Source organism: Podarcis gaigeae (assembly GCF_964106915.1).
Source record: "Podarcis gaigeae genome assembly, chromosome: 1".
Lineage (NCBI taxonomy): Eukaryota > Metazoa > Chordata > Lepidosauria > Squamata > Lacertidae > Podarcis > Podarcis gaigeae.
In genome coordinates, this window is record NC_139678.1 from 68,976,541 (window position 1) to 69,002,530 (window position 25,990).

The window sequence follows — 25,990 nt, forward strand, 5'->3', positions numbered from 1 at the left end:
TTAAGGTTCAAACTTCCAAAGTAAACTCAACTGTTTAAAGGTCATATTAGGGACAGCATTTATAAGGTTTTTTAAAAATCAGATGAATATTTGTCATGAACACAAAAAATAGAAAATGGAGAATTAATTGAAATCCAAGATTTAATGAACATTCAGGAATTGAGAAGGGTGGGGACACTTTCAAACAAAGGTGATGCTTCCTCCCCCCTCAAAAATTCAGATGATCTTAAGACATTAGATCTCATCATTCATGTACTAGCAAAATTGGAGTTGGTGATTATTTCCCCTATTTCTGCTCCACATGTTCAGCTTGGAGACCTCCTGAATTCCTCCTGTTTAGGTACAAATAGTCCTGCCTCCTCTTCTCACTTGGCCCATCCATAAATGCTGCCATCTAATATTCCAGCTCTTGCTTCAGCAGCAGAACTGTGCTTGGTAACTGTGGTACCCTTCTGCCATTAACCTATCAAGCTGATGTCTTTTGTCCATTTTTTATGGCCCTGCAATCAATTTTGAACCTAATTGTTTCTGCTCGTCCTCCCATGGTTCATGAGCACTTACTTGTTCCTCTGTGAAGAGGATACAGGAATAGTTTGGATCTCTTGATACTGAATACACTGATGGCACCCAGTTCAAGGTTCTGTTGTACAGGTACATTCCCTTGTGATGGCTTGCCTTATACACAAGGGTACATTATGTATAAACACATAGTTTTTCAGAATGTTGGAGGCTTTATTGTAGATCCAGCAGTGTGCATCCACACTGTGTACATTTTTTTGCCCTACTATGGTCCTTGGTCAAGATGGTATTTCTTTGTAACAATTCAAACCTTGCATAAGGTAAGCAAAGACTAGTTTCCAGCAGCATAACAAATGCTGCTGCAGTGTGTTTTGTTTTATAAATTTATTGGCTGCTTTCTCTACTTAAAGCAGAGTACACAATGACGTTATGTCTGTCAGGGTTGGGGAAGCTGTGGCCCTCCATATGTGCTGAACTACAACTTCCATCATCTCTAATAAGTGTGTCTATTGACTTGGCCAATGAGTTGAATTTCAGCAGCATTGAAGGGCCAAAAATTCCCCATCTCTAGTGTATATTTTGGTGTAAGTAGTTTTGGGACTGCTTTAGATTTTTGTAAGAATGAGAAACAGTGAGACCACCTACCTTCTGTTATATCTGCATATGTTGTTCCTTAAAAGTGTCCCTGAAAGTTTAAGGCGGCCTCTTCCTCTCTGAAATTCTAAAAGATCCTATTCTCTACATAAAAAGCAAAAGTTGACTATACCAGGACCTGCTTGCAGTTTGATCTTGACTACTGTACTGACTGTGGATTTTAATTAGAAATGACATGTGTGCAAAGTCATTGTATCTCTTAATTCTGATTTGAGAATATGGTGCTGTGGTGCTTATTCTGTTGCGTGTTCTTAATTTTGTACTGGATATTAGTAAGTGTGCTGATTCTGAATTGTATGGTTGAAATGATAGAAGGTAAGTATTGAGAATAGGTTGAAGTGGTAGGAGGCACCAACTAGGGAACCCCAAAGGAAAGAAGGCTCAGAGCCAGAGGAATGGTGGTGGGATGATGATGAGTGGTCAGAGGGAGAAGATGGATCAGACGGGGAGGAGGAAGTGTTAGAAGCTGAAGAGGTAACAAGATTTAGAGAACAGGAAGAGTCTGTGGCAGAGAACAGTCTAGAACCAGGGGCAGAGGTTGGATGGGAAAGGGGCCAAGAGGCAGAGATGAGGCAGGCTGCTGAAAAAGCCAGGGAGTATCCCCCTTCTGCTGCAACCAGATCCCCTCCCGCTGGTCTCCATGTATCAGAAGAGGTATGAAGAGGGTGGAGCAAAGACAGGCAAGACAACAGTCTGATTGCTTGGGAAGGAAACTTAGGGAACTGTGGGAAGGCTGGGACCTTCAGTCCTCACAACTGCCTCATAAGGGCAGGTTCGACTGGCAAGAGTTGCTGTGTTCTCTAGGTGTAGCCTTTTGAGCTGTCTTATTTCTTTGAATAAGGAATTCACTGAAGCCATGTGAGTTATTTCAGACCTGCTCCTGGCATCTGCTCATGACAGTAATGTCCAATGGTGGTTGTCTGTCAGTGGAACAGACTTCAGCAGGTGCAATAGGACTTCCACTTCTCTTCTCCCTTTCTGCATTGTGTACCCTTTCCACCTTTGCTGTGGAGGATCAGATCTGTGGTGAGCTTGGGAAAGTTCCATTACTTGAGTAGACATCTGCTTGCATGATGTTTGATGTTTCTATGACAATATTTGTGTGTTGGGAACACATCACTGATGCAATTCAGCCTGCTATTGTCATCCACTGCAGCAAATGTTGGCTCCTTTGGTCCACTTCTGAACCTAGAATATTGTAAGTGCTTTTAGGCAGCAATGATTTATTTCACGTTGGAATTTGGCTACTATCATCCATGGCTATAGCTTGAAAAACACAGTCTACTATAATGTACATGACATAAATTTGCCATTGATCTTTCTGATTGCCTGCAGTTATGTTAAAGAAGATACCTAAAGCAGGAAAATTAGTTTAGTAACCATTGTGGATAGTTTCAGATTGTCTGTTCAATAAATTCAGGGAGGCGATTAAACTCTTCAGTGTGTGAATTTTAAGAATGCCTTTCTCTAAAATTGTTATGGAAGAAAAGAACTTCAGTTGTTTTCACACTGGAGAGTTGGATACATCTGAATGCGATGTAGTAATTTTTTGTTATGGAAGACCTGAGAATTCTGGGAACTGTGTTACTATAACCCTTTTTTCAAAACCTTACTCTATAAGTCTTTTTCATTTTAAATAAGCTTATAAGCTATCAGAAGAGATTCTTTCAAACTGTCCATACTGGCTTATAATCATTACATACTGGTGGAGTTATCTTAATTTTTAAATATGACCCAAATCAATTTTAATTTTATATTAAATTTTCCATTGTAAATCTTTGCAGAAGTCAAGAGGACTTACCCTTCTCATAAACACATTTACTTTTGAGTAAGCCTCATTGTTTAAGTGGCACTGGCATTCAAGTTTGTGTGCTTCCTACTTCACCTTAAGGCATCAAAAAGGTGTGGATATGCTATGTCATACTTGGTATTTAGCTCTGTCTTTACGCAAAGTGAGATTAACAGTATTGTGTATCTGACTAATATTTATGACACAAAGGATAATTTAAGATAATGAGACAATCATGAAAAAATATTAACACTAAGTTTAAACCTTGCTTCTATGTGCACATTCGTGTGCTACATAGTAATGAGTCAGTGTGTCTTATTCTTGAATCATGTTTATGTAGTTTAATTCAAGTGCATGCAAGTACAAAAATGTGCATGTGTTTCATGGCAACTCAGTTATGTTGCTAAGTAACTTTGGGCAAGTCTTTTACACAAAACATTTAGATGTGCCTTCTGAAATGGTGGAAACCTATATTAAACCTAAAGTTAATTCCAAGATTCAGATAAAAAATAATACTTCTGTGTGTCTGAATCATGGGTAGAAGACCAGGTGCATCCCTTTCATTCCCTTCAACTCTCCTATAAAAAATTCCCCCCACCCATTCTTGCCCTTTTAGTCTTAACCAAGATGTAGCATTATGTCTGCACTGTCACTATCCCTATACAGAGTTTGAAGCTGATTTGCAAACCATGATGAAAATAACCTTTAGTGAATGTTAATCTTGATTTGACCAAACTGCGGGAGGCAGTGGAGGACAGAGGTGCCTGGCGTTCTCTGGTCCATGGGGTCACGAAGAGTCGGACACGACTAAACGACTAAACAACAACAACAACAACAATCTTGATGAAGCATCATGTGAACTCACATGGGGAGGAGGAGGGACCCTGCAAGATGGTATTGATTTTGTAACCGTGCAGAATTTCTTCTTTGTTCACCTTACTTTAAGGCTGAAAAAGTAACTATAGTCTAGTGTTGTATATGCACAGAGTTAACAGATCCAGAAATAGTATGGATGTACTGGGTCTGTGTATTCTATGAGATTCTATATGTGAACAAATTGAATTTAGAGATTTGATTTTGGAACTCAACAGCCTTTTGAATATCAGTACTTGTGGCGCTGTGTTCTAAACCACTGAGCCTCTTGGGCTTGCCGATCAGAAGGTCAGCGGTTCGAATCCCTGCAACGGGGTGAGCTCCTGTTGCTCAGTCCCAGCCAACCGAGCAGTTCGAAAGCACGCCAAAAAGTGCAAGTAGATAAATAGTTACCACTCTGGAAGGAAGGTAAATGGCATTTCCATGCGCTGCTCTGGTTTCGGTGTTCCGTTACGCCAGATGCGGCTTAGTCATGCTAGCCACATGACTCGGAAAAAATGTCTGTGGACAAATGTTGACTCCCTAGGCCTATAAGATGAGCGTCGCAACCCCAGAGTCATCTGCGACTTGACTTAACTGTCAGGGGTCTTTTACCTTCTTTTAAAAAAAACTTTTTCATTAATTTCTTTTTTTATCAAGTTGAACATTTTAATTGTCATATTGTACATACTACAGTGCAGGAGTGGGAAACCTGTGGCCCTCCAGCTATTACTCGACTACAACTCCTATCACCTCTACCCATTGACTAAGCTGGCTGAGGCTGATGGGAACTGGAAATCAGCAACATCTAGGGAGCCACTAGTTAGCCATGTCTGCTATAATGCCTCTTAGATAATTTTTTATTAACTATTACATAATTTTCTTGTGAAGTTTTACTTTTATAAAAAGTAATGACAAGTGATAAAATAGTAAAATAAAACTTCAGTCTTTCCAGTTGAACCCATTTGAGAAGAGGAGGTGCTCGCTAAGGCAGATTGCACTCATATTATTAAGGTCTTTAAGGATTAAAAGCTGCACAATACATTACATATACTCTCTTAAGATTTTGGACATGAAAATCACCTGTTCTTATGCCAATTACTTGTTGTCAGTCCTTCTAAGATGGAAGAATATGTTGCTGTTATTTATGGATGAATAAAAAAAAAAACTTCTGGCTGATTTTATAGCCACTGACATGAATTCCTCAGCATTTGGCACATTTTTAGCTTGCTTAATTAAAGGAAACTCAAAGTGGTTTGCGATCTGAAGCAATAATGCATTAACTAAGCTAAAATATTTACCAATTAATTATTTGCCTCAAGTATATGTGTATTATTTTAGTATATATGAAAAAAAATTCAAATCATAATCAAATCATAACTGAAAGATTCTTAACATAAAGGTAAAGGTAAAGGTACCCCTGCCCGTACGGGCCAGTCGTATCCGACTCTAGGGTTGTGCGCTCATCTCACTTAAGAGGCCGGGAGCCAGCGCTGTCCGAAGACACTTCTGGGTCACATGGCCAGCGTGACGAAGCTGCTCTGGTGAGCCAGCACCAGCGCAGCACACGGAAACGCCGTTTACCTTCCCGCTATAAAGCGGTACCTATTTATCTACTTGCACTTAGGGGTGCTTTCGAACTGCTAGGTGGGCAGGAGCTGGGACCGAAAGACGGGAGCTCACCCTGCCGCAGGGATTCGAACCGCCGACCATACGATCGGTAAGTCCTAGGCACTGAGGTTTTACCCACAGCGCCACCCGCGTCCCTGTTAAGTATGTTAAGTATGTTAAGTATGTGCTTAACATACTTAGCAATAAAGCAAGTGCCTTGCCCGAGGTGATAGGGTGCTCAAAATATACCGTATTTTTCGCTCTATAACACGCACCTGACCATAACACGCACATCGTTTTTAGAGGAGGAAAACAAGGGGAAAAACATTCTGAATGAAACAGTGGATGTATCATTTTTGTGCTTCATGCTGTGGCCACAGACATGTGATCTGATGGTGAATTTGGGATGACCCAATGCAAAAATCCTGAGAATCCCTGTGGATCCATGCTTTGTAACCACGTTTTTGCATCATTGCAGCCCCAGGCAACAGTGGGTGTGTGATTTTTGGGGGGCAGGCTGTAGCCATGGACATGCTATGTGCTCTGATGGTGAATTTGGGCTGACCCAATGCAAAGATCCTGAGGATCCATGTGGATCCATGTTTTGTAACCACGTTTTTGCACCATTGCAGCCCCAGGCAACAGTGGGTGTGTGATTTTGGGGGGGCAGGCTGTAGCCATGGACATGCTATGTGATCTGATGGTGAATTTGGGGTGACCCAATGCAAAGATCCTGAGGATCCATGTGGATCCATGTTTTGTAACCACGTTTTTGCACCATTGCAGCCCCAGGCAACAGTGGGTGCGTGATTTTTTGGGGGGCAGGCTGTAGCCATGGACATGCTATGTGATCTGATGGTGAATTTGGGGTGACCTAATGCAAAGATCCTGAGGATCCATGTGGATCCATGCTTTTTAACCGCATTTTTGCACCATTGCAGCCCCAGGCAACAGTGGGTGCGTGATTTTGGGGGGGCAGGCTGTAGCCATGGACATGCTATGTGATCTGATGGTGAATTTGGGGTGACCCAATACAAAGATCCTGAGGATCCATGTGGATCCATGCTTTTTAACCACATTTTTGCACCATTGCAGCCCCAGGCAACAGTGGGTGCGTGATTTTTGGGGGGCAGGCTGTAGCCATGGACATGCTATGTGATCTGATGGTGAATTTGGGGTGACCCAAAGCAAAGATCCTGAGGATCCATGTGGATCCATGCTTTTTAACCACATTTTAAATGGGGAGTGAAGGAAAAACACAGAACGGACAAGGAGCACGAGAGGGGTGTGCAGAGAAGCAGCTGGCTAAGAATGCAGGAGAGGGGTATAACGGGAGGGAGGAAAGGAAGGCAAAAGTTTTCCCTCACCTACCCACCCAAGCCAGCCAGCTCCTGCTTGCGCGCGCGCGCGCGCGCTCTCTCTCTCTCTCTCTCTCTCTCTCTCCCCCCCTCTCCCTCCTGCATGTTTTCAGCAGCACTCCCGGAGCACAGAGAGGACACTCTGCTTTCCCCTCTGCTTGCCTGGAGGGGAGGGGCTTTCCCTGCTCTTTGTTCCGTTTGAGCAAACACAGCAAGGAAACAGAGGAGGGTGGGCAGTAAGACTCTGAGGCAGAATGCAGGAAAGCAGCTGCTTCCTCTTTTCAGGTTTCCCTTCTCCGTGAAGCGCAATTTGATTTTTGCCTGATTTTTCAGCTTCAGGGACCACACATTCGCTCAATAACACGCACAGACATTTCCCCTTCCTTTTTAGGAGAAAAAATCTGCATGTTATAGAGGGAAAAATACGGTATATAATAAGGTTTTGCAAAAATTAGACTTAATGCTTATGGCTTGCTGTTTTACTGTTCTATTGATTTTGCATTTTATTGCATGTTTTAAATGTGATAGTTGTTGTTTGTTGGGTTGTATATAGTTGTGTCCTATCGTCATATATAAAATACGGTAAGTTCCTTATGTTCAGTATGGTCTGAGCCCTATATAATTTGGTTAAAAAAACCAGCTGGATCTAATGATATCTTGTAAACTTTGTTTTTAAATTGTACTGTAAACTGTCCAGAGAGACACCTTTTAAGAGTTTGGATAGTTTGTAAATAGCAGTAGTCCACAATAGTTGAGTTCATACAATTTTAAAATATTAATAGTGTCTGAGAGATTTCCCCTTTTGTGTTTTGATTTTTTTTATTTCCATAATGTGTCTATTAGAGACTCCTTTGCATACAATGCAAATATGTTCTGTACGTAATGTTACAAAAAAAAAAAAATCTGAGCTGATGAATGATATTACTTGTGTTGGTATAAGAGGATTTATGTCTGCTTTTATCTTGATGACCCACTGTTCAGAACATTGTCAGCAGAAAAAAAGTTAATTGCAGATGTTCTGATGCTAAAGCAACAAAAATATGTCATACTGCTAGAGGCATTTTCCATAATATATGTACATAATGTGTGTATATGAAAGAAAAGTGGGAATGTCCTTCCATACATACCATTATGTTACCTTTATAGTAAATTGAACGATGTAGCCTGTGAACTAGAAGAAGATCTATCTAGCCCTCTAAATCAGAACTTTGGATCAAATTCCTTAAGTATCTTCTTCCATTACTATTCTGTATATCTGATATTTTATAACCAAACCAGTTCTTATTAGCATAACACATACCTTCTACAGTGTCAGTGTTTCTGTACCAATTCTACAAGGGTAGAATGTTAATTTACTATTTACTACTGTATTGTCACCTAATCGGTTTGTGCTGGATTAATGCTAGTAGGCAAAAGCCTATGCAAAAAAATAAAATAAAAAAATCATGTTGAAATTTGGTGATACTTCATGTATCAAATAGTATTAAATCCAGACATTTCAGTAAGAGAGATGTTGATTTTGTTGATTCCACGGTAGCTGCAAATGTACATTTCTAGTCCTGCTGTGGAATAATCATAGGACTCTGTTCAGACATGTTTGTCTGTCTTTTTGCCTTGTCTTTTCATCTGTTCCATGAGCCTCTATTTAAAAGCCATCTTATTCTAACTATGTCTATAGTGACAACAAAAGTCCAAACAGTTTTAGCCCACACAGTAAGATGATGATGATAGAAGTGACAAAGTTGACAGAGAAATGCAGAGACATCCTGCTTCAAAAGAGTGAGTCAACAATTGGCTACTGCACCTAGCAGGCATATTTTGTCTCTATTTCCTCCATAGATGCCAGATCGATTTCTGTGGCACCGTTTCAGCTCCTTTTAAAACTACATAGCAGAAAAGCTTATTTCACAATGGATGTTCTTCATTCTCCAGTAATATACTTGCAGAGACTTGCTGACGTTTAAAATTTCTAAGATGCATTGTTGGACTCTCTTCATATCTGCTTCATGACCTTCATATTAAATTTAGTAGAATTGGCAGGATGTTTCAGAAAAGTGGGCAGTAAATTATTTGTCCATATTTAGACATAAAGGTAAAGTGTTCTAGCAACATTGTTTTCTGAAGAGATCAAATGCTTCCTTCTTTTTTTGTTACCTTTGTAGCATTAACTGAGGTGTCTTTTCTCTAGTTTTTCAGAGTAGGAAAGTTTATCTTTAAACAATAAAATATATTGGCTTCTCTGACATTTGGGACCAGAACTCTTTTGTAAAAAGGTAAAGGGCCCCTGACAGTTAAGTTCAGTCATGAATGACTCTGGGGTTGCGGTGCTCATCTCGATTTATTGGCCGAGGGAGCTGACGTTTTTCCGCAGACAGTTTTTCCGGGTCGTGTGGCCAGCATTACTAAGCCACTTCTGGAGAAACCAGAGCAGCGCTCGGAAATGCCTTCCCACTGGAGCAGTACCTATTTATCTACTTGCACTTTGACGTGCTTTCAAACTGCTAGGTTGGCAGGAGCTGGGACCGAGCAACAGGAGCTCACCCCGTTGCGGGGATTTGAGCTGCCAATCAGCGTATTCTTTTCCTACATCAGTGAGCCTATATACAGTGGTATGTCGGGTTACAAACTTAATTTGTTCCAGAGGTCTGTTCTTAACCCTAAACCGTTCTTAACCTGAGGTGCGCTTTTGCTAATGGGGCCTCCCACTGCCTCCTCACCAAGGCGCGCAATTTCTGTTCTCAACCCGGGGCAAAGTTCTCAACCTGAGGTACAAGTGCACAAAAGCACACATTTCCTACAAAAGGGACATAAAACTTTTGATTCCTGAGTATGCTAAAGCTATCTAATATTAGAAGCGCTGGAGAAGGCATCAGTATTTTTTCTCACCTTATTTATGGGCATTTCCTTTCTACACATTTATTTCCTCTATGTTTGCTGGGATGATCTCTGCAGCTTTAAAGTTGGGAGGATGGCTGACCTTATCACACTTGCCAGCGGGTAGCATCATGGTGTGTGTGGTGAACCAAATGGTTAGAGCTTGACTGTTGCCGAGTTTTTAAAATCCATCTCATCTCCAGGGGTTCCTGGCTGAAACAGATTATATAGATGCATTTCAGTCTGGCTTTTAGGCTTTGTTATGGAATGGAGACTGCTTTGGTTGCCTTGCTGTATGATCTATGCTGGGAACTAGATAGAAGGAGTGTTTCCCTGTTGGTTCTGCTGGACTTCTCAGTGATTTTTGATACATTCGACCATGGTATCTATCTGGACCAACTGTCTGGGATGGGATTTGGGGGCACTGTTTTACAGTGGCTCTGGTCCTTTTTGGAGGGGGTGAATTCAGAAGGCAGTGCTGGGGTACTCCTGTTTGACCACATGGCTGTTGACTTGTAGGGCCCCTGGGTTCCATATTGTCCCCAATGCTATTTAACATATACATGAAACCTCTGGGAGAGGTCATCTGGAGTTTTGGAGTGCTATGCTGTCAGTATGGTGATGACACACAACTCTATCTCTCCTTTCCATCTAAATCCAAAGATGCTGTCTATGTTCTAAATCAGTGTCTGATGTCATTAAGGAACTAGATTAGGATGAACAAGTTGAGGTCAGTCAGAAGGCAGCTCAGGGAATAGGGCTTCAACCTATGCTGCATGAGGCTAAGCTCCCTTTTGAAGATTCAGGCTCACAGTTTGGGTGTAGTCCTGGATGCAGCAATGAACCAGGATGCCCAGGATTTGGTGCTGGCTGGAAGTGAATTTGCACAATTGTAGCTCGTGCACCAACTGTGCACATTCCTTGAGATGTCAGATCTGGCCATGGAGATGCATGCCTTAGTTGCATCCCAAATGGACCACTGTAATATGTTTTACATGGGTCTGCTTTGAAAAATGTTTGTACCCTTCAGCTGCTTCAGAATGCTATGGCCAGAATGCTGCCTGTGGCTGGTTATTGGGAGCATGCCACTCCCCTGTTAAAATAACTTCACGGGCTACTGGTCCAGTTCCAGGCACAGTTCAAAGTGCTGGTTATGACCTATAAAACCCTCTATGGCTTGGTCCCTGGTTACCTGAAATGTCGTATCTCCCTTTATGAACCTGATTGGGTGCTAAAGTTCTCAGGTGGGCACCTCTCCTTCCATCAGCATCAGAGAAACAGATGGTAGTGACACAAGAGAGAGCCTTTTCTGTGGCTGCTCCCATATTACAGAATTTCCTTCCGAAAGAGGTTAGATTGGCTCCCTCCTTGCAGTTTTTCCACTGGCTGGCCAATACCTTCATATTCATACGGGCCTTTTTAAACTAAGTGCAGATGATGTTGACCACTGGGCTGCTATCAGAGCAGTTGTTATTTTAATTCTGGCTTTAAATGTGTTTTATTTTAATTTTAACTGTTTCTTACTAGTTTGTTTTTGTTACTTTGTATTTTGTCCCCTGAATTGTTTTAAAGTTGGGCTATGCATTTATTACATAAATGAAATGAAAACATGAAATAAATAGTTATTAATTTCTTTTGATACTTGTAAGGAAAAAAAATGCTATTGTCATAAATGAGCTCTGGATGAAATTCATTTGTGTTCATTTAAAATTTGTTCCTATCATTTTCCCTTAGCAGCGTGAATAGTATGGGGTAGAGAATTAATTTAAGTCCATTTAAATCCTGAACACTAATTACTGCTCACAGGAAGTATAATTAAGCCTGTAGAGACTGTGGGAAATCCCAGTGACACAAGCTATGGCAAAAAGCAGCTGTGGTCGTCGAGAATTTGTCTAACTGAGCTCTGGGGAACCTTCCTATGACAGATGCAAGGGCTATTATAGATTCTACTAACTATATTCCAACTCTCTGTTTCCTTGACCTCTTCATCTTATGTTGGGAATGATATTTTAAAAAGGCTTTCTCCCAAATTCTTGAGGCATTTGATTAATTTTCTTTAAGCTCCTCCATAGAGTAGTTGGTCTATGTGCTTTTTTCAGTTGTCTATAAAATGGGGACCCCTTTCCTTATCTGTCTGAAATTTGGCAGGTCTGATCTCTTGGAGGTATGGAATACCTGAAAATATAATGCATTTGAATAGGAAGGAACGCAGCAAGAGAACATCTGGGAATAATGGATTTGAGTGTGATGTTAACGACTGAATAACAAAATGAATAAGGTTTTTGATAATGAAAACAAATATAATAATGAAATGAAAAAAACATTGCAGACACTGTGTCTAAAGTGCCTTCCATATATTTGATGGCTATCATGTGAAGAAGCAAACACAGATGAATTAGGAAAATATATTGGGGTTAATAAGCATAGTTAGTTTTAGAAGCTATGGGTTTTTTGATGTCCTTCCATGTCAAATAATCCCATAAATGGAGGAAATAGGGAAGTATGTTAATTAGCAATTTAAGGAACTGGGGCGGGGTGGGGGCTGGCTCAAAATAGTAAGTTATGTATTTCAATACAGTAAAGAACAGTTATGAGTAATTTTTAATGACTTATGAACATATTCCCTGGGAATGTTGGATCTAACTAAACTATTTTAATACCTTTTGTAATAATTTTGGGCAAGTCATTTTGGGCATGAATTGGGATTGATCATGAAATGCCATGAAGAGCATGATTTCTCAGGATGTGTCTTAGGAAAAATATGTCCAGGATATTCCTATCTTTTTTGCAGGCTTTTTCCCTAATAAGGTGGTATGTGCTGTGAGTGCATCCTTTAAAAATCTTTCTTTTGAAAGAGTTAATGAACGTGACACATCAGTGTGACTGCTGTAATACAATTATTAACAACTGAACTGTATCATTATTAGATACGCCCAGTTATGTCTCATTGTTTAAAATATGTGGTGTGTTTGTTTACTACATTTAATTCTTTAAAAGGAAAGATTATAAAAGAGAATGACTTCTATTGAACTCTTGGTCATGGGATTAATTTTCTTACAAGTTATCAGTTATGAAATAACTTGAGAGCAGTAAATTAAAATGTCACATTCAACTTGTAATGCATCATGTCTTGGGCATGTAAGTGTGAATGGGTTCAATGGATGGTTCTCCAAAATCCACCCATAATTTACAATTATTTATAATGAAAAGCCCATAAACTGCTTGTTTCATGCATGACTCTATTAGAGAATAAATGGATAACTATTGTCTTCTGTGCAATGTGTATTTATATAACATCAGTGTGTATAAAGTCAAACTTGTCTCAACATGTTAGCAGTATAAAAAATCTATTTATTTTAGTTTCTGTCACAAGCATCCCAAAAATACTGAACTGGATAAGAGATAAATTTAAAACTAATAATAAAATATACAATGAACTTAAAATAGTTCCATATCCACACAACATTACATTTATACCTTTCTGATAGATGACAATTGTACATTAGCTCAGAGGTTTTCAACCTTTTTGAGTCCATGGCTCCCTTGACCAACTACATTCTTTTCCGTGACACCCCTGTGGGCCTCAGGAGCCCTTAGGAAATGCTGAAATATTACACTCTTTCATAAATGTCACACAGTACAGGGGTCGGCAGGTTTACCTCGCCTGGGCCAGTTCACTCCAGCGGAGATCCCTCTGTGGGCCGGATCACGCGTGCACCCACAATTTCCAGCACCGTGAAAGTGAGGGGACTCGCCGAGCGGGCGGCTCGGTTCAGGGGTGGCTTGTGGGCCGGTTAAACCAGTGTTTCCCAACCGGTGTTCCGCGGCACACTAGTGTGCCGCGAGAAGTTGCCGGGTGTGCCGTGGGAGGGAGGCGGGCGAGTCGGGCTGCTTTAGCCCCGTGCCTGCTCTCCCAGCTGGAGAGGTGACGCGCGCCTATGGAGGCTCCTGCCATAGGCGCGCGTCACCTCTCCAGCGGGGAGAGGGTCGCGGGGGCTGCTTTAGCACGCACGGGGCTAAAGCAGCCCCCCGCGACCCTCTCCCCGCTGGAGAGGTGACACGCGCTTACGGCAGGAGCCTCCATAGGCGCGCGTCACCTCTCCAGCTGGGAGAGCACGCACGGGGCTAAAGCAGCCCCCCGCGACCCTCTCCCCGCTGGAGAGGTGACGCGTGCCTATGGCAGGAGCCTCCATAGGCGCGCGTCACCTCTCCAGCTGGGAGAGCACGCACGGGGCTAAAGCAGCCCCCCACGACCCTCTCCCGGCTGGAGAGGTGACGCGCGCCTATGGCAGGAGCCTCCATAGGCGCGCGTCACCTCTCCAGCTGGGAGAGCACGCACGGGGCTAAAGCGCGACCGTCTCCCGGCTGGAGACGCGGGGCTGGGGCGGGGGAAGCCTGAGCTTCCCCCTCCCCCAGAACGGGACCCAGAGCTCTGGGAGCTTGCGGGGCTGGGGGAGGAGGAAGCCCTCCGCCAGCCTCCAAACCATGTCGGGAGACAGCGGGTGGGCGCGCTACGCCTCTCCCGCTGTCTCCCGAGTTTGCGGGGCTGGCGACGGGGAGGAGCAGGCTTCTCCCCCCGCCAGCCTTCTAGCCAAGTCGGGGGACAGCGGGAAGGGCGCGCTACGCCTCTCCCGCTGTCGCCCGAGTTTGCGGGGCTGGCGACGGGGAAAAGCAGGCTTCCCCCCCCCGCCAGCCTTCTAACCAAGTCGGGGGACAGCGGGATGGCGGCGTTCCTTCGGAGGACGCCCCGTGCTCCGCGCTGGTGTTGGCCAGCCTTGCGCACCCGGGGGATCTCCCCCCAGGAGCGCAAGGCTTGCGGGCGGCGCAGAGCACGGGGCGCCCTTCGGAGGATGCCCCGTGCTCCGCGCTCGTGTTGGCAAGCCTTGCGCACCCGTGGGGGCGCGTGGGGCGCCCTGAAACAGAGGGTTCCCCATGCTGCGGACTGTAGCCTGCCGCCCGATGCGCGGGGCGCCCTGAAGCAGAGCGCCCCTCGCGCCAGGCAGACATGGGCCAGCCCCACAAGCTCGGGGGACAGCGGGGAGGCGCAGCACCGCCATCCCACTGTTCCCCGACCTGGTTTTGGGGGGGGAAATAAAGGAAAAAAATTTTTCCTTTATTTCCCCCCCCCCCAAAAAAAGTAGGTGCGTCCTATGGGACGGAGCGTCCTAAAAATACGGTACTTACTATTTCATAATAAAGTAATTATAAAATACCGGTACTTTCTTTGTGTTTATTTGATGCCTATTAAAGAGAGTTACTTTATATATAGTCAATATAGGCACAGAGTTAATTTTTTAAACATTTTCTAATGGTGGTGTGCCTCGAGATTTTTTTCATGAAACAAGTGTGCCTTTGCCCAAAAAAGGTTGGGAAACACTGGGTTAAACGACCCCCGTGGGCCGCTTGTGGCCCATGGGCCTTAGGTTGCCGGCCCTGGCTTAGTATAATCAGGACTATAGGATATGAGGAAAGCATCCCCCTTCCAGTGTGTTTGTTTATGTTTAATTTGTAGTGATTTCTTTCTGTGGTTGTTTATATACCTGTGTGTGTGACTCGGATTAGGGTATTGGTTAAACACTTGTTTATGTCAAGTCTTTTTCTGTCTCTGAGAAAACAACATTTTTACAATAATAGTTAAAAAATTAATCATTTTGTGTGAGAAATATGTGAACATTGGAATATTCACAAACAGCTCTAGGTTAAAATGTGATATTCCCAACTTAAAGAACCTTCTTGAATAGGTTATAGCTAATTTTTAAGCAAAGAAAACCAGAAGATAAAGCAGTTGATTGGGCTTCTGCAGCTATATCAGGGCTGTTGCTACAGTAGTGGTAAGGGCAACTTTCTCTCATTTTTTGACAGAAATTATCTATACACAATCTAACTAAATATGTCTTTTTTGTACTAACTGCAATCTGAAAGATTAATATAATTAATACCTGCTATTAGAAAAACAGAAAGTTGCAAAATAGAGAACTAGCCTACAACTCTTCCGCAGGCAAGATATTAAAAATATAGTTTCATTTTTGTTTCCATTACTTATGTTTATTCATTTATACTTGATATACCTAGACATTACTTAATATTATCTTGTAAGCAAAGGAAAATCAAAGCAATGAATATGCACTGTTAGATTAATTTGTATAAGTTAAGAGGAATGTTTTTAAGCAGAGGTTCGATAACCATTTGTCATGGATCCTTTAGTTGTGTTTTCTGCATTGCAGGGGGTTGGATTGTTGATCCTTGGGGTCCCTTCCAGTTCTATGAGTCTATGAATGTAAGTTGAATGAACAATTCATGTGAATAACAACCACTCTTAGTGCACATTAACCAGGCCTCATGAAGAATGTGTTCATATTCCTTCCATGAAGAGAGGGTTGTGGACATTTCCCAGTCAATATTATGCATAAACTCCAACAGACCTTGGGGGATGTGTACATCTCGACTGCGTTTTGTACACTCTGCAAATAATATGCATATTCACTGGGCAATATACACATTCTCTGGCCAATAAAGTCTCCCAAGAAACATGCCTTTCACTCTCTCTGTATTGTTCAGAAGTGTGCAGTCTGTGACTTCCAGGCTACTTCTGACCCACTGTATAACTTTACATGGCCCACAACACCCAACATCCTGTCCACCATTCTCACCTGTTACTCAGTAAGCTCAGCATCACAGGAGGAGTTGAAAGAATAGGAGAGTTTCAAACTTTCTCTCCCCCTCTAATGATTCTGAACCCGCCCCCCCGCCCCCCGCTGCTAGTAAGCCAAGTAAAAAGAAAATAGCAGTATTGGATCAACCACGATGGGAATTGCAAGGAATGGAACATTTAACCAGCAGCCGAATGGGTTATGCAGCAAGGAAGAGAAGGCTTGGAGAGTGTGTGAAGCACCTCTGAAATTATCCACTGCTATTTCTGGCCCAATCCACTTGTTTCTAGAGGAACTCCTGTAAAAACCTTTCTCAACAATAGTCAGCAGAATTTATGTTGCTCTTGTAATTTAGTTTTCATTTGCAACTCTGTGTGACTGATATGGTCAGTGATAAGATATTTGTAACAACTTCTGTGTCCCAGAGGATATAGCACTTATGCTTTGTATTTTAAATTACAAAATTTGAAACAATATTTGGTTACAGATACTGATCTTCAGCATTGTTTCAGAACCACAAAAACACAAGTGCGGGTTTTGTTTTTATTTAACTAGATAGACTGACTTTGGAGAATGGGGCAGTGTGCATGAGAATATAATAGGATTTTTCTTACACCCCATCACTCTTTTAGGTTCCTTTTCTAATCATCTACACCAGGAGTGGCTAACTTGTGGCCCTCGGTGTTGTTGGATTCCAGATCCCATCAACCCAACCACAATAGCAAATGGTCAGGAATGATGAAAGTTCTAGTTCAACAAGGTCAGAGAATCACATGTTGGCCACCCTGATTTCTACATTTCCATATACAAGTCGCAGAGCTACAGAAAGATGAAACTTAATTGGATGTGAATGGCCAAAACCCCGAGAAAGATATTCCACACTTAGGTGCATGTTTTTCACTTTTATAGGACCCTAAAACATTTTTTTAAGTGTTTAAATAGCAGCTTGGAGGATAAATAACATCCATACACTGACAGCATTTAAAGGGCTTTCATGCCTAAAAAAGAATAACAAAAACATAACAAAAGCATGTTAGAACAGTGTGGGGTGCTATTGGGCTACCTTTTAAGCAAGGAATAATTATAATAGTAAGATATGGATATCTGCTCAGATTGCCTAGCACCTTGGATCTTTAGACATATATAGACATAATGCAATAGACAACATTTAATCCTAAGAGAAGAAGCATTGGGATAATACTAGTCTACCTTAAGGATTACTGTGATGAATGTGCAGCATTTTAAATACTGAAAACACCATATAAATGACTAAATGTAACAATGGCATAATACAGGATGGAGAAAATACTATAATATGCAAAACTATCTGTTCCACCCTGTGATGATGGGGGTGGAGACGCTCCTTCAGGTATACTGGACTGAGGCCGTTTAGGGCTTTAAAGGCCAGCACCAACACTTTGAATTGTGCTCGGAAACGTACTGGGAGTCAATGTAGGTCTTTCAAGACCAGTGTTATATGGTCCCGGTGGCCGCTCCCAGTTACCAGTCTAGCTGCTGCATTCTGGATTGGTTGTAGTTTCAGGGTCACCTTCAAAGGTAGCCCCACATAGAGCGCATTGCAGTAGTCCAAGCAAGAGATAACTAGAGCATGCACCACTCTAGCGAGACAGTCCAGGGACAGATAGGGTCTCATCCTGCATACCAGATGGAGCTGGTAAACAGCTGCCCTGGACACAGAATTACCTGCGTCTCCATGGACAGCTGTAAGTCCAAAATGACTCCCAGGCTGCACATCTGGTCCTTCAGGGACACAGTTACCCCATTCAGGACCAGAAGTGCTCCACACCTGCCCACCTCCTGTTCCCCCAAAACAGTACTTCTGTCTTGTCAGGATTCAACCTCAATCTATTAGCCACCATCCATCCTCCAACCGCCTCCAGAAATTCATCAGTTGCTGCAAGGAGGTGTCCAACTGTCTTAGGGACTCCACTCTGGATTTCTGTAGGGTTTACTCCTGACGATATCCCACAAACTACCCCAGAAGGTACCTCTGGTGTCCCCAACCAGAAGTACTACCCTTCGTCTAACACCCCCATGTACCCTTTTTAATCCTCTAAAATTAACATTCTATGGCCTTTTAAATGAGTTTGTGGGAGGTGGGGTTAATGGTTTGTTTTAGTTTTATTATGTATTTTGTGTTTTCATTTTGTATTTTTATGTTGTAAACCACCCTGTGTTCTTTGGATGCAGAGTGATATACAAAATAATAATAATAATCATCATCATCATCATCATCATCATCATCTGTATCTCTGAGAAAGAACTCATTGCTTCTGACTGGGAATTTCTGGCCAAATGTGATCTTCATAGTCTTGCACGTGTAAGTGGACAAGTTGATTTTTGAGGCTGCTCGATTCTTTAAACTTTCCTCTTTGTTATATTGCAGTCCCAGAAGTAATGTGGAATGCTGTGTGACCTTCCGGGAAGGACTCTGATTGTTCCTTTTGAAGAGAGAAAAATATCTTAAATAAGAATAGAGTCATCAGTCAATGACTAAGGATAACTGCATTTTGCTTAGCTTTCTTTTGTGTTCCTGTTTTGTGAAGACACAAAGTTTTGGGAGTCAGTGATGGGAGATAGTGGAAAGGAAAGCTGAATATTGACTAATAAATGAAAGCAGGAACTACAGGAGACTCTGTTTGTTTCTCTTAGCTGTTTCGTGATGATGTCTGTTATTTCAATGAATAAGTAGAAGTAGTGACATGCAGAATTGCACGTTGCTAGCAAGATAACTGACCTGCCAAGATTCCTGTCATTATCTCATGCTGTAAGGAATGTTTTATAGAAGGAATCAGTTGCTGTGTAGTAAGCAGTATCTAATAGTAGTGATAGTCAACTCTGAAGCTTTAGTATCCAATTAACAAAATTTATATACTGCTTGATTAGAATACATCTCAAAAATAATGAATAAAACATTGAAATTCATAATAAAAAACAGTTAAAAACAGTTATTTTAAAACATTCAAAAACTAATTAAAATCAACAATAAACTAAAAACAGATTAAAACACATATAACTACTATATGTCTGGTTAAAGGGAAAGGTAAAGGGACCCCTGACCATTAGGTCCAGTCGTGGCCAACTCTGGGGTTGCGGTGCTCATATTGCTTTATTGGCCGAGGGAGCCGGCATACAGCTTCTGGGTCATGTGGCCAGCATGACTAAGCTGCTTCTGGCGAACCAGAGCAGCACACGGAAATGCCATTTACCTTCCCACCTATTTATTTACTTGCACTTTGACGTGCTTTCAAACTGCTAGGTTGGCAGGAGCAGGGACCGAGCAACGGGAGCTCACCGCGTCACGGGGATTCGAACCGCCAACCTTCCGATTGGCAAGCCCAAGGCTCAGTGGTTTTAGACCACAGCGCCACCCGCGTCCCTTATATGTTTGGTTAGGCTTGGGTAAATAAAAGCATTTTAAGCAGATGTCAGAGTACAGTGAAGATACCTGCCTGATGTCAGATGTATAAGAAAAGCAATGATATAAACACATATGCTACTACATCTGGAAGCTACTACATCTGGCAACCTTAATAAATTGTAATTCATTATTCTACTGATATCTGTTATAGAAATCCTGTAAGCAAACCTTTGTGCAAAAATAAATAATTTATTTCATTACTGGATTCTTCCTTTTGGTATAGAAGTAATCTTTTATTCTCTTGCAGAAGGAAATGTTAGCCCACACCTTTACAAAGTATTAAATGTAGCAGAAGTTAATGGGCAACCAGTATATTATTGAAGAGAGAGGTGGTGGAAGTTGCATTACTGTGGTTAATGTTGACATTTTATGACTTGACAACACCCACCCACCCCTAGAGAAAATTACTGCTCCTGCCACCTGTTCTCATCGCTGGATATAACCAACCTCTGTCTAAACTCAGCTAGATTAAGGTAGAGAGATGAGCGCCTAGTGAAATCCTTCTTAAATTGATAAGATTCTAATTCTTTATAAAAATTTCATAGTTCATTCCCTAAATATTTTTCTCCCCTAATCCTGTGTTGCACTTAATAGTCAGGTGTAGAAGCTGGTTGAATATGTAAATAGATAGCAGGTTATTTGATTTAGGTTAGATTGCATGGAATGATTTAGGTTTAATGAAAAGATAAAAGCTTTACAGAAATGCATGTTTGATTTATTTTAATAACCGTTTCCATAAGAAGTATTTTTCTCTTGACAGAGTTTGAACAGCTGCAGAGAGGTGTTGATGCACCTGAGCTGTTAAAGCTAAATTTTATAATGTCCTTTTTTTCCAAAGTAGTGTATCTGATATACAAGGCCTTAAAAGTATATTCTTAAAAATAAATAAAAAATCCAAATCCATTATTTCCTGACAGACATCCTCTCATAAAATTAATTGAAATGAGCTTTGTAATATTTTACACAAGAGCTGCTTAAAGAACAAAAGGTGCCAATCTGTTTATTAAAAATATTAACATTTTCAATTATGAAACAATATTATAGGGATTCAGCATTTGTGTGTCAAATGATTGCACTAGATCTACTTAATAAAAACTACAAATCTCCTGAATCAAGTCAAGTCGATTCAAACGTATGAAGGATGAACTTTCATGTTCTGCTGTATGTGTGACTTGCCCTGTTTTTTTTATAAAGTAAATATTGTAATTTGAGCAGAAGGTGTAGTGAAGTCCCCACACCTAGACTTTCTAATAATCATGGTGTTATGGACTGTATCGAAAGGTCGGCGGTTCGAATCCCTGCGGCGGGGTGCGCTCCCGCTGCTCGGTCCCAGCGCCTGCCAACCTAGCAGTTCGAAAGCACCTCCGGGTGCAAGTAGATAAATAGGGACCGCTTACCAGCGGGAAGGTAAACGGCGTTTCCGTGTGCAGCTCTGGCTCGCCAGAGCAGCGATGTCACGCTGGCCACGTGACCCGGAAGTGTCTCCGGACAGCGCTGGCCCCTGGCCTCTTAAGTGAGATGGGCGCACAACCCCAGAGTCTGTCAAGACTGGCCCGTACGGGCAGGGGTACCTTTACCTTTACCTTTATGGACTGTATACGTATCATGCAATAGCTGCCTAACTGTTGATAATTGTGATACCCTGTGAGCAAATGAGATCCAAAATTCTTAAATAGTTTTTTTTACTTGCTTTATAAGTTTGAAGCCTGTAGGCAACTTAATTCCGATAATCAAGTACATATGTTCAGCAACTACAATTGCAATGCCATAAATTCAGCAACCAGCAGAAAACACCAAACATTTACATGATTTTATAAGAATGATTTTGTTCACAAGTCTCTGTGTATAAGTATTTAGATTTGCAAGATATCCTTCCCTTAAATGACTGATAAGATGCATCTTTAGTACTCTAGAACATTCAGTGCTTTTGCAAAATACCGTAGGTTCACAGTAACCAACACTTTACATTTGCCTTCGCAGTTGGGTGAGAATATTGAACCTTCCCATCCCTATTCTCCAATTTCAGACTGACTTGTTCGGTGCTGTAGGCATAACTCAAGTTGTTAAGCAAATTCAACTAAGTTGTTACCAACATGAAATGAGTCAGTTCACACAATGGGACTCTTCCACCTCTCCCCCTGCTCACCCCCAAGCCCCCTAAATCTGCTCTGGAGGGTTGAGGGGACCCTAAGAACAGGTTTAAGTGTTGAATAGCAGGGAGGAGAATGCATGTTTTGACCATGATCTGAACTCGTGTGTGGGCCAAGTGCCTTTCTTCAGCTAAGAACTTGCATGAATACATGAAGATGCCCCATCAGCTATGGACTCAATTGAAAGACCATAGCTCAGCACATGTTCTGCCTGCAGAAGGTCCCAGATCCAATCCCTGCCATCTCCAATTAAAAAGGGTTCTCAGGTACAGGTGATCAGAAGGATTCCTCTTTGCTTGAGTCCCTGGGAAGCTGCTGCCAGTTGAAGTAGATTGTGCAAGATTAGATGGACATTTTGAGCTAGTATAAGACCTACTTTCTTTTATTGTATTTTGAATGATGTTAGCCACCTTGAGCAGACCTTTGGTAAATGGAAAGGGGTGGTATAAATAAATAACAATACAAGGAATAATAATAATAATAATAATAATAATAATAATAATAATAATAATAATAATAATAATAAACTAATTGCCCTCTGTTCCTTCTAAGCCAGTTGATTGGTTACCTGAAATTTCCTTTTCTAACTGGTGATGCCAGGGATTGAACTTGGGCACTTGTGCTCTGCCAGTTTGCTATGACATCTATTCATTCACAGGTGAATTTAAAGTGGCAGAGGGCTGGCTTGAAACTCTGATTTTCCCTACCTCTGAATGTTCTCTGTTTAATATGGGGCTAATTGTGTTTATTGCTAAATATTTTGATTGTTATGTTTTTAATGGGCTTGTTTTATTGTATATGCTTACTATAAACTTTGCTTTTAATATTTCATGGAATTGTTTTATTGTTTTTTATAATTGATTTTTTTATATACTTATAAATGACTTAGAACAGCTCAGTGATCTAGAACAGAGTTATGCAAGAAATTTTTGTTTCCGAAATGTAGGTATAAAAAGAATTAAGTGATGCTGATCTTGGACGTACATCCAGCAGATATTATAATTAAGATTTTCACTAGTTGTGATCCAAGTGCATTTTTAAATTATTATAGTTAGATTTTTATTTGAAAAGCTGAATTATTATTAAAAGATTTTTATACATCTGAGGAATCAACTTTCACTGAGTTTTATTCAGGAATAAATACTTCTGAATATTTCATTGTAACCAGTTGTTGATTTGTGATTGGGATTTACCTGAGTTTTAAACAATGACAACTGGGGAAGAAAATTGTTTTGTTCTAAAACACACAAAATAAATGTGCCAGAACAAATTCACATCTGGTTGGTGGATTTCTTTCATGGACGGATTCCAAATTCATTGTCAAGATTAGTGTAAGCATTTATGGGTTTTCAGGATTTTGACTGGAATTTGAAATATTGTCTGCTGAAGCATTGGACAAATCGGTGTCTCAAAGGTCTTTTATGTACTAAATTTGGAGGGGATTTTTAATGTGTCCTAAGCTTTTGAATGTGTTCTAATCTCAAAGTATGTCATATTTTGAGGCTTGTGTTTTGGGATTTCAGATTGCATTCCCAGAATACTGAAATGTGCACACACAATTCTTTGAAGGTCCTCTTTCTTTTTTAAGAGACTGTGAAGTGTGTTGAGATTTTTTCCTATGAAAAGTACGACTATATTTTGTGTCAGTAGTATAATCTTAAAGTATGTCAAGTGTGTGTGTGTGTGTGCGAGAGAGAGAGAGAGAGAGAGAGAGAGAGAGAGAGGAAGAATGCCAGCAGCTGGGAACAGCATGGCCATGGATAAACTCAAAACACCACTGGTAGATAGTTGCAGCCCCCCTCCAAGTCTGCAGTTTTTACTTCTGTTATAAACAGCCTCTGCAGGGGTATGTGATAAGCTTGTAGAAGTTGCTGTCTACAAGACTTTTGCAGCCTCCTTGACTATTCTTCAGGAGCCCATAGCAACTCTCTTTTTGCCAGAGCTGTCATTTGTAAGCAAAAGTTACTCTACAGGGGGCAGAGGGGAGGAAACCAAGGATAAGTTGTACAACATTGTCCCTGTTTCACGTTCATGTAGACATATTACATCTTATCAACTTTATTTTCCTTCATATTCAGCCTGTCCATATTAACATGTCAAGTCCAATTGATTTTCAGTGGTTGGGTTAAGCAAGTACTTACATTACTGACACTGGAACCAGTGGAACTCTAAAAGTTCTTGCATTGGGCATGATCTAGCTAAAATTACCTGAAATGCAATCTTAAACCAAGTTATGACCAGGAGAAAGCTATGTATGTTTGGGTGACAGTCTTTGAAGCAATTATGGAACTATTATTTAATGTTTGCCAGTGGCGGACTTTGGGCTCTCAAATTTCAGCAGCGCCCTGTGTGTCACTGAAATTAGGCACCCCTGCCACCTTTCATGCTCCATTCTATAGCATTATTGTGGTGCCCCCTTGCAGTGCAGTGCTCAGTATGGCCAAACTGGTTGTGCTACCTTAAACCGCCCCTGTGTTTGCTTTCCATACTCATGAATGATCCATAAAAGTGGAGTTTGTAAGGATAAACTTTGAAGAATTGGAAGTTCTTACCTGAAGTTGTTATTATGCTGTTGTAGTGCTAGTCCAGCAGAAGATGTTGTCTTGTCATTGAACTGTCCTGGAAATAGTTACTGCACAGCAGTCTATAAATTTATTTATTAAAGAAATAAAGCCACATTTCAGACAGCTCCACCTACTTCTGGCAGCAGAGCCTGTCCCTTGTGGAATCAGTTGATGCGTTTGGGCTACAGCAAGTATAGTACAGGCTTCATGTATGGAATTCCCTGGCAGCTTGCTATAGAGTTTAAGAGTTTTTTTTTTTTTAAGTTGCTGGAGCTGAACCCGACAGCTAAGAGGAATTTGTTTTATTTTTTACTTAGAAAGACATTAAAGCTTTAAAATGGTCTTGCTTTTAATGTTCTGGATTGTTCAACCCGAATAAGTAACTGGCATGTTTTCCCCAAATGTCAACATCTCTGGTTTCTGTAGGAACTTATGTGTTGTCAACACTTTTTGTTACAAAACATCTGTGTACCAGGAATCCTAAGGCGAAGTTCAAGTGTGATGTCTACTTTTGACTCCAGTGACTGAAAAAGCCTTAATTACTGCAGGATTGATAGCATTGCTGCAGAGAATGGCATCCCTGCTACATGCTGTTGTTAGGTGTGGCACATTATAAGAATTTATTTTTGGATGGTCAAATCAGTTTAGGGAATTGGATTCATCTGTCTTTATTTTACAAGGATTTGCTGAATGAAGAAGAGAGAGAAATGTTAGTGTGGAAACTTACTTTTGTGCTAGAGTTGCAGTCATATGTGCTCTAAGTGCTAGTTCAGGGCCCTGCGGGATTTGACATCTTTCCACAGGGCCTGCAAGATGGAGCTGTTCCTCCAGGCCTTTGATCTGCGCCCAGTCTTACCCCTTTATTTCTATGGGACCTTGTATGTAAGTGGCCTCCTTGGCTCTTTCTTTCGGCCCATATGAGACCAGCACGAGTGGCTGGGTCTGGTGAACTTTTAATTCCTTACCCCTATGGTTATGATCTCCTTGGCTGCTGCATTTCTGGATCCAGATGTTTCAGGAAATTTGAAATATCTAAAGGGCTGTCACATGGAAGATAGAGCAAACTTGTTTTCTCCTACCCTGGAAGATAGGACAAAAACCATTGGCTTCAAATTACAAGAAATGAGATTCCAACTAAACATCAGGAAGAACTTTCTGGCGGTAAAAGTCGTTCAACAGTGGAACAGACTCCCTCAGAAGGTGTTGGACTCTCCTTCCTTGGGTGTTTTTAAGCAGAGTGTGAATGGCCATCTGTCATGGATGCTTTAGTTGAGATTCCTGCATTGCAGGGAGTTGGACTAGATGACCCTTGGGGGTTCCTTCCAATTCTACAATTTTATGCTTCTGTGATTTATGAACAGAAAATTGAAAGAGAATAGACAGGTTTCAGTCTAAAATTAGTACATAGTGAATACTGAATATAGGTTCAGTAGTCAATGAAATAATGTATTTCAAAATGTTTGAATGTCCAGTTGGAGTCAAGGTGATTGTTTAGTGTTACCATGGATAGAGATTTTAGTCATCCAC

General features: G+C 41.3%; 1 protein-coding gene and 1 long non-coding RNA gene across 3 annotated transcripts in view; both read left to right on the forward strand.

Annotated features, from left to right (window-relative positions):
- The window catches only part of SBF2 (SET binding factor 2), a 238,717-nt gene that overhangs the window by 67,924 nt on the left and 144,803 nt on the right, over window positions 1-25,990 (forward strand). The gene's annotated exons all lie outside the window — the stretch shown is intronic.
- Window positions 1,295-18,956, forward strand: LOC310838764. The gene is made up of 2 exons (XR_014561153.1): window positions 1,295-2,371; window positions 18,715-18,956. It is a non-coding gene; the product is annotated as an uncharacterized lncRNA (long non-coding RNA).